The 14,523-nt window shown below is 39.2% G+C and overlaps 1 long non-coding RNA gene across 3 annotated transcripts in view; it reads left to right on the forward strand.

The window, feature by feature from the left end:
• Nucleotides 1-6,724, forward strand: part of LOC111179114 (uncharacterized) — a 21,771-nt gene extending 15,047 nt beyond the window's left edge. For 2 of the 3 annotated variants that reach the window (XR_016393404.1, XR_016393405.1), the window contains one exon: nucleotides 5,028-6,724. This is a non-coding gene — a long non-coding RNA (uncharacterized LOC111179114). Of the gene's footprint in view, nucleotides 1-4,802; nucleotides 4,929-5,027 lie in introns of all 3 variants that reach the window. The other variant, XR_002645835.3, reaches the window with a different exon arrangement.
• Nucleotides 6,725-14,523: the final 7,799 nt, after the last annotated feature.

Here is a 14,523-nt window from a genome sequence, read left to right on the forward strand (position 1 = left end):
GGAGAAGAAGGGACACTGAGAGACAATAGCAGTCTCTGCCATAATAGACTAGATTATCTATTCCTGCATTACAAATCAACCACAAAATTTAATGGCTTAAGACAATAATGATTTATTATTTCTCACCATGCTGTGTTTTGGCTAGAAAGTTTTTCTGTTGGTTTTCTCTGGGCTCATTCACATGGCTCCCTTCACATGGTCTTTCATCCCAGACTTATTCACAGCATAGTGGCCCAGGGCAGTGTTCCAAAAGGTGAAAAAGGAACTGTAAAGCCTTTCTAAACCTCATCCAAAGAAGTTACACAGAGTCACAGCTACTGCATTCTGTGGTCAAAACAAGTCCCAAGGCTAGCCTAGATTCAAGAAATGGGGAAATAAACTACCTTTTGTTAGTTAAGGTGGCAAAGGCACATTGCAAAAAGGCATAAACAAAGGAGGCATGATTCATTGGGGGCAAATATTGTAACAGTCTAACATGACATTTTTACACTTATATGTGTATGTAAATTTTTGTTTGCATATTCAAAGAAATGTAAATAAGTACTGTTATAATGAGTTAAATTCATGGTGAGCAGATACAAATATGACCACATCACTCTCTTGCTTATTATTGCCTTACAGATTAAAGCCCAAGCCCCTTAGCCTGTACCACTTCTACTGTATTATACTGTCTCCCAGGAAATGTAATGAAAACCAAGCAGAAAGATAAGTCCTTTCTAGCTGAAGTTGTTGGGCTTCAAGTAAGTTGTGGAATCTGAACTGGGCGTTGAAGGAAGAAGTGTTTGAATTGATGGAGAAGGGCAAGTAGGCATAACCAGTAGTTCCTAATCTTATTAGGACCACCCTTTTAAAAAACTGAAATACAGCATACTGCATAAACAAATGAAGTATCTATCATAAAGTAAAAATATCCCTCTATCCATCACCCAGGAAATAGAATATCACCAGTTACATGGAAACCTCTTATGTGACCCCCCAGTAACAATCCTGCCCGTCCTCCCCAAATGTAACCACTCATTCTAATTTCTAACCATAGATTAGTTTTGCCTGGTTTTGAATCATACATGAAAGAGATTAAATATGCATTTCACCATTATATTTGTAAGATTCATCTGTTGTTTGTAGAAGTAGTTTGTTCGTATTCATTGCTATATTCCATTATGTGGATAAAATAAGTATATCCATTCTGTTGTAGCTATTTGGGTTTTTTCTACTTTGGGGCTACTAACAAATAATGGTACCACAAGCATTCTTTCATATGTCACTTGGTGTACGTGGGCAGACATTTCTATTGAGAGAGTACATAGGGTTAAAATTCCTTGGTCATTGAGGTAGATTCAAACTGTAAAGAATGACAGTTTTCCAAAGTTTATGTTTTTTATATCCTCACCAGCAGTATATGAAAGTTTCATGTTCTCCACACCCTAGGCAACACTGAGTATTGTCAGTTTTGTTTTTTTTTAAGCCATTCTGATAGGTGTGTAGTGGTATCTCATTTGGCATTAATTTGCATTTACCTGATGTCTATTGAGCTTGAACACCATCTTACATTATTTGCCATTTGGGGATCCTCTTTTTTTTTAAGTGCTTGTTCAAGTCACTTATCCATATTTCTGTTGGGTTGTCATTCTTTTCCTTATTGAACTTTAGGACTTCTTTATGTACTCTGGATATGAGTTCTTGGTCAAATATATGTGCACCAAATATCCTTTCCCATAACATGGTTTGTCTTTTCATTTCCTTAATAGCATCTTTTGGAAAAAAGTTCTTAAGTTTAATATATTTTACCAATCTTTTCCTTTCTTATTTTGAGTGTGCTTTCTATTTCTTTTTATAACCCTAATTGATAGATTAATTGGTACCAGGAGTTATCACAGGAAATGGATCCTCACAATGGGCTTCTGGGATTGGCTTATATGCACACATACACACACATATGTAAAATCAATCACAAGGATAACCTCATTGCTATAGGTACAGGGACCACAGATTATAATCCATGGCTTACAGTACTGTTGTGATGACCATTAATAGCATGGGATGGAGTGAAGACGGAGGGGAGGGGAGAGAAAGTATCACCATGGTAATCATAGTAATTATAAAGATTCTGAACCCACCAGGCTTCTCTTATGGTCCTAAACACATTGTACATAGGAAAAAGAAAAATATGAAAACTATTAATATATAGTTAAGAATGCTTGTAGGGGATCAGAGCTCCTCCACTGTAGCTTTGAAGGAGTCCTTCATCTTCTGTAATCAGTGAGCAGATAAGGTAGATTCGTAGTACTAATTAAATGCTCAGTTCTTCCAGTTTTCTTACACTAAGGTTAGCATTGATGGGAAAGGAGTGGGCCCTGAGACACAGAATGGGGATAGTTGGGCAGACAAGAATGAAGCTGAGAACTCTGAACCTTCATATTCCCCTGAACTTCCTTTGCTCTCAGAGGAAACCAGCCTCCTCTGCATAGAGGCTTTCAGTGACTACATTTGGGGCAGCTCTCTTATAAGTTGATTCCTATTGTCCTCAGAATTTACCCTCACCACCTCCCAGTTCCATCCCAACATAGCCTCCCCATCAGGGAAGTATGCATCCTGCTCTGGCAAGAGACTACCTACAGAGGAGTTTAAGACCTTGTTGTTTTGACCAGCAAGAACCTGGGGAGTATATATAGAAGTGGGTTCTAAGGGTGTTACACCGAGGGAAAGTAGACATAAGGTTTAATCAAGGCAAACTTACCTGAGAATTAAGATTTAATATGTTGGCATTAATAGTTTGCTAGGATGAGCCTTGGACTCAGTAACTGCCTACAAATAATAAATGGCTCCCAAAATAAAAATAAACGGCCTACAAATAAAATTTGAAATAATTTCAGAATATCAGAAATCCCCTGGCATACCATAGAGGAAGGAGTACAGTGGCTCCTTAGCCATCCTCAACTTTCACCAAGTCATTAAAAAATGCATTGGTGGGGCTTCCCTGGTGGCGCAGTGGTTGAGAGTCCGCCAGCCGATGCAGGGGACGCGGGTTCGTGCCCTGGTCCGGGAAGGTCCCACATGCCGCGGAGCGGCTGGGCCCGTGAGCCATGGCCGCTGAGCCTGCGCGTCCGGAGCCTGTGCTCCGCAACGGGAGAGGCCAAGACAGTGAGAGGCCCGCGTACGAGAGAAAAAAAAAAAAAAAAAAGCATTGGTGATGGGAGCACCAGCATTCCCAAAGAGCTCTGAAGTGGCTCTCCTTTGTTTGCAAAAATGATGGTGATGAAAGCTGTAGTAGAATTGAGTTTCCTGATCTCATTGGGAATAAAGAAGCCTAAAGTGGTAGAGATCATATGATAGCATACAACCGTCAGAGACAAGGTGGGCACAATTACCATAATAAGCCAAAAACGAAAATGTGAACAAGAGTGTTTTGACCCACAGGGAAAAGTAGTAATGGATACTAAATGATCTTGAGGTCCCTGGAAATAAAATAGATTAACCTATTAAGGTGCTGCTTGACATATTTAGGTGGAAAAATTCTGAGATGCAGACTAACTTGTGTTATTACAGTTAAATTGGTACTTCCTGATGATCGGGATAGATTTGGTCCTTTAGAGGAGGAACCTGCAATGCAGCCACAGTGGTATAACCATGAATCTTCCCCTAACCCAGTGGTTTCCAAACTTGTCTGCACATAAGAACACCTTAGAATTCTAAAGCCAGGGGCACACCCCAAGCCAATTAACTCATATAAGTTCTGTGGGTGAGACCCAGGCACTTGTATTTTTAAAGCTCCCCAGGTAATTCCAGTGAGCAAGTTAGGGAATCACTGCCCTAATCCTTCTCCGGTGGCTATTTATTGGTTAAATAGGGGGCCTAAGAAAGTCAAGTGACAGATGGAGTCCTGGCCAGAGTCTAGCTAACAGTGAGCCCAGAGAGACCCACACTGGTTATTTCTCCAGCCCCAGATGTGTAGTAAGAATAAATATATTTTAATAATTGAAGCAATCTTCATTTTGGTTTTCTGACCAATAGATTGAGCATTATGGTAGGAAGGACTACATAGAAGTTCAGAACTGCTTGTTACCACTCCCTCCCAAGACAGTAAAAGAAAAGCAGTACAGAAGTTAGTGCCCCCATGCGGGCATGGTGATTCGTACCAGATTCCCATTTAAATTCCCTGTGTGGTAACCAGATGGGTAGTGAGAAATGACGGTGGATTGTTGCAAAGCTTAATCAGGTGGGGTGCCAACTGCAGCTGTCCAGGTGTGGTACCTGCACTGGAGGAAGTTAGTACAGACTGCGACCTGGTACACAGGTACGGATCTGGAAACGCGCTCTGCCCCGCCCCCACCCGAGTCCAGTCAGGAAAGAAAGCCACAAGCAGATTGCGTTTAACTGGCAGGGACAACAGTACACCCTGTCTTGTCTCAGGGCTGTGTCAGCTTTCCTGTTGTCTCTATGGTATGGAGGGACCTTGACCATATCATTGTACCATAGACTATCACACTGGTCTATTACAGCAATGAAATTATGTTAAATGAACCTAGTGAGCAGGCAGTAGCAAGCATTCTGCATGATTTGATAAGACATATGCCTGCCAGAAGATGCAAGATAAACCCTGCAAAACTTCCAGGACCTGCACCGAGTTTCTAGGGGTGCGGTGGCCTAAGACATGTTAGGATATCCATTCAAATAAATGGCAGGTAGTTGTGTTTTCTACCATTATAACAAAGAAGAAGGAAAAAATGTGTAGCAGGCCTTTTGGGGTTCTGGAGGCAACAAAATAAAGTATATTAGGGTGACCTGCTCTTATCTGTTTTCAGATAACTATAAGACTACATGTTTTGAGTGGGGCCCAGAGCAAACTGTCTTGCCAGTTGGGCCTTATGATTGGGCAGATCCAATGGTATTGGAAGTTTATGTGTTAGAGATGTTAAATGAAGCCTTGGGTAAGTTCCAATAGGGGAATTACAACATAAACCCTTTGGTTTTGGAGTAAGGATGTATCTGCCTCAGCCAACAACATTTTGTTTTGTTTCTTTGAAAAGCACCTCCTGATTTGCTCCTGCTACCTGGTCGAGACGGAACACCTGATCATGGGACATCAAGTGACCATGTGAATAATAAAACCACCCATCACAAACTGGTGTTATCTGATTCACCGAACCATACAACTGGATGAGCACAGAAGCAGTCTACTCCCTATGAGACTGGGACACGGCTAAAATTAAACTAAATGAGCAGGTGACTCAGACTCCTATAGTCCCTGACTCTATTCCTTCAGCACTTCCCCCCAAACCCATATAAATTGGCTTCATGAGGAGTTCTTTCTGACCAATTAATGGAAGAGAAAAAAGCATGGGTCCTGTTTGTTCATGGAAGAATCTGCAGTGAGCTGCCAATAGCTGGATGTGAGTGGTCACTACACACCACCACCACTCATTAGTGGCCCTGACCCAGAATAGTAAAGGGAAATCCTTCCATAGGGAAGAATTTTAGGAGACATGGCCTGAGGTAAGGGTATACACTGGTTTGTTGTCAGCAGCTTATGAGTTGACAGGCTAGACAAGAACTTGGAGAGAACGAATTGGAAAGCTGGTTCCATTTATGAGGCCAGCTGGGATACAATAACCTGCAAATTGGGGATGCTGACCTAAAGAATGAAGTATATGCTTAAAATCAGTCATCAGTATATGGTGCCACCTTTCCCAAAATGTATGCAGAGTGGAGATGAGAGTAGTCCCTCTATTTTCAGTATGACTAATTTTGTAAAAAAAAAAAAAAACAACTGGTGGCATGTTTTCCAAACTTGGTGAAAAGCATAAAACTACAAATCCACAAAGCTCAGTAAATCACAAGCAGAAAAATTGCAATGAAAGTCACACCTATGCATGTTACAGTCAAACTGATAAAACTAATTCAGAAAAACAACTTAAAAGCATCCAGAGAAATTATACATTATACACAAGATGGCAGTTATATGAATTTTTTTAAAAGGATGCATAACATATAGAAAAATGCACAAATATTGTTCAGCATGACTTGCCACAAAGTGAAGATAACTATGTAATCACCACCCACATCAATAACTATGTCCCTTCTTAGTCGTTACTCTTCTTCCTTCCCAAAGGTAATCATCATCCTGAATTCTAACACCAAAGATGAGGTTTGACAGTGGTTAACCTTTATATAAATTGAATACATGACAGTGGTTAACCTTTATATAAATTGAATAATGTATTCTTTAGTGTCTGGCTTCTTTTATTTAACATTGTGAGATTCATCCATGTTGTTACCTGGAGCAGTTGTTCATTCATTTTCATTGCTATACAGTATTCTACTTTATAAATATACCACATTTATTTATCCATTTTACTGTTGATAAACATCAGAGATGTTTCCTTTTTTTTTTTTTTTTTTTTTTTGCGTTACGCACGCCTCTCACTGCTGTGGCCTCTCCTGCTGTGGAGCACAGGCTCCAGACGGGCAGGCTCAGTGGCCATGGCTCACGGGCCCAGCCGCTCCACGGCATGTGAGATCTTCCTGGACCGGGGCATGAACCCGTGTTCCCCTGCATCGGCAGGCGGACTCTCAACCACTGCGCCACCAGGGAAGTCCTGATGTTTCCATTTTTGGGCTCCTAGGAGGAGAGCTGCTGTGAACATGGTTGTGTATGTCTTTGGGTGTACATATGTATGCATTTGTGTTGGGTTCTTTTATTATGCCTAATAAACCACTTGAGGAATTTTTTGGTCCCTGAAACTTCAGACTTAGTGGTTTTGGAGGTTTTAGTACTCAAGGGAGGAATGCTTCCTAGGAAACATGGTTTCAGTGAATTAGAAGTGGACACTGCTTGCTGGCAGGTTTGGGCTTTTTCTATCACTAATCAACAGAGAGAGAAGGGAGGGGATCACTACTGCCAAGGGTGAAAGATTCCTTTTAACAGGGGGAAATTGGATTGCTGCTACACAGTGGAGTAAGTAGGACTATATATGGAATGTATGATATTCACCAAGATTGCTTCTTAGTATTTTCTTGGCTGATAGTCCAATAATAAAACTAGAGTAACCCAAAAAGGACCTCCACTAAGATTCATCTTACAAGAATGAATGTTTGGGTCGCCACACGTGGTAAAGAACTCCATACAATTTAGGTGCAAGCTGAGTGGGAGAAACCTAGAATGGGTGGTGAAAGAAAGCAGCTATGCTTATGAACCTAGTCCTCATGACCAGCTAAAACACAGGTTTTATGAAACTATGATTATGTTTTGTTACTTGTTTCTTTTCTCCCCTACCAAGTATGAAAAATTCTGGGGTGGATAATGTTTTTGGCTTCAGATGAGAGTATGACTGAATTGACACCACCCCATGATCACTTTGTAGCTGATGGAAGGAGACTGTGGTGGAAAAGAGTGAGATGAGCATTTATATTCCTCCTGGCTCCCGCCATTAGAGGTTGCCTTGAACTGGATGTGTACCTTGACCAAAGGTCATTGCCTCTCTCACGATGAACTCTTCACAATTCTCTCTCCTTCGAAACTGCTTAACTTCTTCTGTCTCTTGGAGATTAAGGGAGGTATAGTTCTCCTGCTGTTAGCCCTGGGTTACAGAACTATCCTTGTAATTCTCATATCCTATACACAAATTTGTAATTAGTCCCTCTCTTTAAAAAAAAGAAACAAAAAACCTTCCTTAAATGATCTTGAGTGCGTCATTTGTTTTTAGTTTATTTGGTTGTGCCAGGTCTTAGTTGTGGCAGGCAGGCTCCTTAGTTGTGGCATGCGAACTCTTAGTTGCGGCATGCATGCAGGATCTAGTTCCCTGACTAGAGATAGAACCCTGCCCCCCTGCATTGGGAGCGTGGAGTCTTAACCACTGTGCCACCAGGGAAGTCCCTTGAGTGTATCATTTGTTTCCTGTTAGGACTCTTGACACATGAGTTTTTTTATCTCTTGTATTGCTTCTTGCCTAAAATCTACTTCGATATTAGCATAGCCACAGTCTTTGTTCGTTTTTGCATATTTCTTCACTTTAAACTTTTCTGCATTCTAATATTTAAGGGTTGTCTCTTGAAAACAGGTTAAAGGTGTATCTTTATAAATCCAAGGCAACAGTCTTGACCTTTAATTGGGATAATCAATTTACACTTAATGTAATTACTGATACATCGGGCTTTAAAGCTGCTATCCTGTTTCTTGTCTCCCCTGTTCTTCACTCTTTTTTCTCTACTTTCTTTATCCTTTGGGATAGATCAGGTTTTTTTATTCCACCTTTTCCTTTTGATTGGCTTCTTAGCTATATGTTCTTTTACTATTCTTTAATTAATTACTCTAGAAATTAGAATGTGCATACTGGACATCTAAAAGTCTGGTATATACTAGTACTTTATCCACTTCCAAGACAGTGTGAACACCTTAGACCACTTTATCCTCTCCTCTCAATTTATGTGGTGTTAATGTTTTAAATCTGTATGTTTTTAACACCACAGTATATCAGCATTGTTTTGTAAAATTAATATTCATTGAGATTTACCCATGTATTTTCTTTTTCATTGTTCTTCATCCCTTTCAGAATCTAAGAGCTTCCATCTGAGATCATTTCTCTCTGCTCGAAGGCTGCTCTTTCCTCCAAGGCAGAGATGCTGGTGACAAATTCTCATTTTCTGTTTGTTTGAAAATACCTTTATATTGTCTTAACTTTTGAAAGTTATATTATCTGAATATGAATTCTAAGTTGGCAACATTTTATTTTAGTACTCTGAAAATAGCACCATTTGGTTGCAAAGCAGCTGTCTTATTGTCATTCATTTGATAGAATACTTTGTTTCTTACCTATGGATGCTCAACATTTCCTCTCTCTGGTTTTCAGCAGTTTTAATATGAAGTGCTTAGGTATTGTTTTCTTTGCCTTTTCCTTAAGGTTTATAGTGCTTCTTGAATCTGAGGCATGATGCTTTTTGTTTGAGACATCTCTTCCAGTATTACTTTGTTACAGTCTCTCATGCTTTTCCTTCTGGGTCTTAATTATACCTACATTTGGGACTTCCCTGGTGGCGCAGTGGTTAAGAATCCACCTGTCAATGCAGGGGACACGGGTTTGAGCTCTGGTTCGGGAGGATCCCACATGCCGTGGAGCAGCTAAGCCTGTGCACCACAACTACTGAAGCCCATGCGCCTAGAGCCCGTGCTCTGCAACAAGAGAAGCCACCACAATGAGAAGCCCATGCACCACAACGAAGAGTAGCCCCTGCTCGCCGCAACTAGAAAAAGCCTGCATGCAGCAACGAAGACCCAACGCAGCCAAAAATTAAAAAAAAAAAAAAAATTAAACCTACGTTAGACTTTTTTTTTACTCTATCTCTTCTACTTTTTAAATTTTTTCCATTTTTCATCCTTTAGTCTCTTTGTTAATCTGTGTGCATATTTTCTTCTGAATTTTCTTCCAATTCTCCAGTTTTGTCTTCAGCTCTGTGTAATTGGCTATTAAATCCATTCACTGGGTTTTTAATTTGTTATATCTTTCAATAATAGAATTCCATTTGGTCTTGTTTCCATTCTCTACAATCATTCTTAGTCCTATATTTTAAGTTCCTAAACATATTAATCATAGTATATATGTTTTTTTCTTTTAGCCACGCCACGTGGCTTGTGGGGTCTCAGTTCCCCGACCAGGCCGGGGGTGAAAATGCCGAGTGAAAATGCCGAGCCCTAACCACTGGACTGCCAGGGAATTCCCTAATCGTAGTATTTTGAAGTCTTCATTTCATAATCCCTGTGGGTCCTGTTTCTGTGGTTGCTTCTCTGTCTTGTCATATCGTCTCATACACCTGATTATGGTTTTCTGTGTGCGGGATATTACATATAAAATATTGTATAGATAATTTTTGACGCTCTGGATAGCATTACTTTCTTTTAGAGAGGATTTCTTTTACTTCAGTTAGGCAGCTAGGGCCATTAGTACCCTCAGATCACTATAATCCAGTTGGGACCTGAGATGATTCAGTCCCTGCCAGTTCCAATCTATTTTCAGTTCACTCTGACTCCTAGGGTACAGCGCATTAGAATCTCAACAGTAATACTGAGGTGTTATCTCTTTCTTGGTGAGCCCAACTCTAGTTTTTCTCCCTTTCCACCCACACCTAGGCCTGTGAACTTGCAAAAAGCTCTGTTCACCTTCTTAGCTGCTTTTGGAAGAGACAGATGCCTCCAGCAGAGATGCTACAAGCATCTCCAACCTGTCTTCATCTACTAGGACTTGGCCCTGAAATCCTCACCATTTTGGTAGCTTTCCAGTGCCTTTAAACAGATGTATTTTTTTGTTTTGGCTCAGCTTTTCTAGTCGTTCTCAGCAGAAGCATGATCAAAACCATCTAGTTCTTCGTTACCAGAAGTGGAACTGAAGAGGACTCTTTTTTTTTTTAAACTGAGGTATAGCTGATGTACAGTATTATATCAGTTTCAGGTGTACAACATAGTGATTCACAATTTTTAAAGGTTATATTCAATTTATAGTTATTATAAAATATTGGCTATATTCCCTGTGCTATACAATACATCCTTGTAGCTTATTTTATACATAGTCATTTGTACCTCTTAATCCCCTGCTCCTATCTTGCCCCTCGCCCTACTTCTCTCCCCTCTGGTAACCACTAGTTTGTTCTCTATACCTGTGAGTCTGTTTCTTTTTTGTTATATTCACTAGTTTAATTTTTTAGATTCCACATATGAGTGAAATCATACAGTATTTGTCTTGCTCTAACTTATTTCACTGAGAGTAGTACCCTCCAAGTCCAAACCATGTTGTTGCAAATGGCAAGATTTCATTCTTTTTGTGGCTGAGTAGTATTCCAGTGTATATATATGTAACACATCTCCTTTATCCATTCATCCACTGATGGACACTTAGGTTGCAAGGACTCTTTTTATTTAATGTCAAAAAATTTACCAGGTGCTCCCTACCCCCTCTCCATCAAAACACACAGGTAGTAGTTGTACGTATATTTAGTCTGTAGATAAAAGAATGTTGACATTAGAATCACAGGACTTGTAATTACTGGTCCTGTCAACTTGGGCAAGTCATTTAACCTCTTATTCTGCTTCCTGTTCACATGCCAGTCACCTTGTAGGCTCTTCAACAGAATGATGAAATGTTAATAACTTCTGCTTAACTCAGAGTGGTTATGCAAATACAATGATGAAAATATTTTAAACTGTATGTTATAAAATATAAGGTCTAAATATGTATTTGAAGGCCCACAGTAGAGACTGGTAAGGGTGAAAGAAAAAATATTACTCTGATATTGAATCTTGGACACTAGAAAATATATTCATCTAAATAGGTCAGAAGAGGAGCTGATTTTGGAAATAAGGAAAAGGTTAGTAGGAAAATAATGATTCACTTAATTTGAAATGTTCATCAGGTGGTTCTCTGTTACATTTGTTAGTTTCATATATTATTAGGTATTTTTCATATGAGATCATTTCATTCAATGTCCTTCATAAAAATTTAAGTTCTAGAGAGAGAAGGAAGTTACCTCCTTGGGAATTTATATTACCTCCTCATTTAAAAACAAAACAAAACAAAACGTTTGTACCTACTGATTAATTTGATAAAATTTTTGTCCAGTTTATTGGTAAAATTATTATACAGGACATTGACTGGTTTAAGGTTTATTTGTTTGGTCCCTCCAATACCAAACTGTTACTCTTTATGTACATTACTCTAAAAAGTTGTCACTACCAGTACCTTAAGGTCGTAGTACCTTACCGTAATCCAGGCAAACATTTTCTTTAACTTCTATTTGAATTCCATGTGAGACATAAAAGAATGTCTTATTGAAAGTCATACGCGTATGTTTGTTTTATTTTATTTATTTATTTATTTTTTTGTGGTACGCTGGCCTCTCACTGTTGTGGCCTCTCCCATTGCGGAGCACAAGCTCTGGACACGCAGGCTCAGCGGCCATGGCTCACAGGCCTAGCCGCTGCGCGGCATGTGGGATCTTCCCGGACCGGGGCACGAACCCGTGTCCCCTGCATCGGCAGGCGGACTCTCAACCACTGTGCCACCAGGGAAGCCCTGTTTTATATTTTAAATGTATATGCCTTTCATTTAGATCCTGAAATTTAAGATGGTTTCTATTCCTTCCGAAATTCTTCATTTCTCCTTGTACTTTTTTTTTATTGGAGTATAGTTGATTTACAGTGTTGTTAGTTTCAGGTGTACAGCAAACTGAATCAGTTATACATTTACGTATATCCACTCTTTTCTAGATTCCTTCCCCATATAGGCCATTACAGAGTGCTGAGTAGAGTTCCCTGTGCTGTACAGTAGGTCCTTATTAGTTACCTGTTTTATATATAGTAGTGTGTATATGTCAACCCCCATCTCCCAAGTTATCCCACCCCCCTTCTCCTAGTACTTTAAAAAAATTAATTGTAATGGACACTCAACCGTATCAGTCACTTTATCTTTTGGACTAATAGTTTGTCCCCCCCAGTTTGATTATCTCTAGACTGCTGTACTGTGTTACCATATGGGTAACTTTAAATTCCCAATAACATCCAGCATCTTTTTTAAGTTTGTACTTCCTCTTGTATCATGGTTTGCTCCTTCTCATTTTAGTCTAGTTTCCCCTATTCCTACATGAATAGAAATTTGGTTATATAGAGCTGTTTGCCTTTCCTACTTTTTTGCCCATTACAATTTTCTGTATTTAACATCCTTTCTAGTTCTACTCCAAAAAAGTACTTTATGTATTTTTTAATTTGGGATCACAAAAATAATGTATTAGCACCCTCCCTTATCCAGTACTTAGACTTTGGCATTCTCAACCTTAGGGAACTTGGAAGTAAGAAAAAAACTGAGCAGCAAGGAAAACAGGTGTTGTAACCTTCATTCTGTAGCAGAAATATTGATCTGTTCTTGAGGAATTAAGTGTTTCACAAAGGTGAATTCTCTGTGTAACTGAAGCTTCAATTATTCATCATGGACAGTAAGTTAGTGTAGTTCAAAGGGCTCTGTCTTTACTGGTATGCCGGTAAGTTTAACAGCTCCCTCCAGGGGGGAAAAAATAGTTCTGATTGTAATGTTTGCAAATTTCTCTGGGGTCCCACTGCGACCCACTTCAAGCTAATACAGGACATCACTGAACACAAAGTTGGAAAGAGGCGCATACTGTCAAATTATAATACTTCCACCATGTGGGCACAATAGACATACTCATAAAAACGTGGATAATAATAAAACAGCAAAATAACTAGGAAATGAGTTCAAGTATTTATTATTAAGTCCTATATTGGATCTTACTGTAACTTTCAGTTTATACAATTAATTTCTAATAAAGGCTATGTTTAACAGTCAGCTTGCAAAATTCCTAAAAATTTTAAAATTGGCACTCATAAGGCAGCATAAGCCAGCTCTAGCATACTATGGCCTACACTCTTAGTTGAAGTAACAAGGAATAAGCAATATGAGTTGAGGTGGTTCTGCTAGCTAATGATAAAAAACAAATACTCAGATTCATATAGTCAACCCTTAAATTCCACCATCTCACAAAGTAAAGTCCTTCATGCCTTCTTCATATTCCTCCATGTATATATTACCTTGTTATGACTTTACTTTTAAAATCATTTAAGGCTACTGTACATGTTTAACCTGTGTTGCCTGTAAATAAATAGTGACAAAGGGAACCCAACAAGGAATGGGCAAAAAAATATAGACAGCATAGCACAGGGAGATCAGCTCGGTGCTTTGCAATGACCTAGAGGGGTGGGATAGGGAGGATGGGAAGGAGGCTCAAAAGGGAGGGGATATGGGGACATGTGTGTGGATATGGCTGATTCGCTTTGGTGTACAACAGCATCTAACACAGTATTGTGAAGCAATTATACTCCAATAAAGATCTATTAAAAAAAAAAGCAAAGGGAAAAGGCATAAAAATTAGAAATAAATAAAACTGTCATTATTCACCGATAAAAAATATACAGACATTTCTTCAAAGAAGATAGACGGATGGCAAAGCAGCACGTGAAAGGATGCTGAAAAGAAAAATGAAAAGAAAAAAAGGATGCTGAACATCATTAGTCACTAGGGAAATGCAAACTAAAAGGACAATGAGATACTACTGCATTCCTATTAGAATGGCTACGACTGAAGACTAATCGCAAGAAGTCAGGAGGAACTGGAACTCTCATACACAGCTGGTAGGAATGTAAAAAGGTACGACCACCTGGGAAAAGAGTTTGGCAGTTTCTTAAAAAGTTAAACATATGCCTGCTATATGATCCAGCCATTCCACTTCTAGCTATTTACTCGAGAAATGAAAGCGTTATGTCCCTACAGTCATACAACAATGTTCACAGCAGCTGTACTCATAATAGAAACTGCAAACAATCCCAATGTCCACTGACATGTGAATGGATGAAGAAATTGTGGCATATCCATAAAACAAAATACTACTCAGCAATTTTTAAAAAATGAACCATTAAGAGACACAACATAGGTAAATCTCAAAACAATTACGCTGAGTGAAAAAAGCCAGACA

The sequence above is a fragment of the Delphinapterus leucas genome, chromosome 5 (genome assembly GCF_059928025.1).
Source record: "Delphinapterus leucas isolate spDelLeu-1000000601 "Yukka" chromosome 5, BTC_Dleu_Yukka2, whole genome shotgun sequence".
NCBI classification, from domain to species: domain Eukaryota; kingdom Metazoa; phylum Chordata; class Mammalia; order Artiodactyla; family Monodontidae; genus Delphinapterus; species Delphinapterus leucas.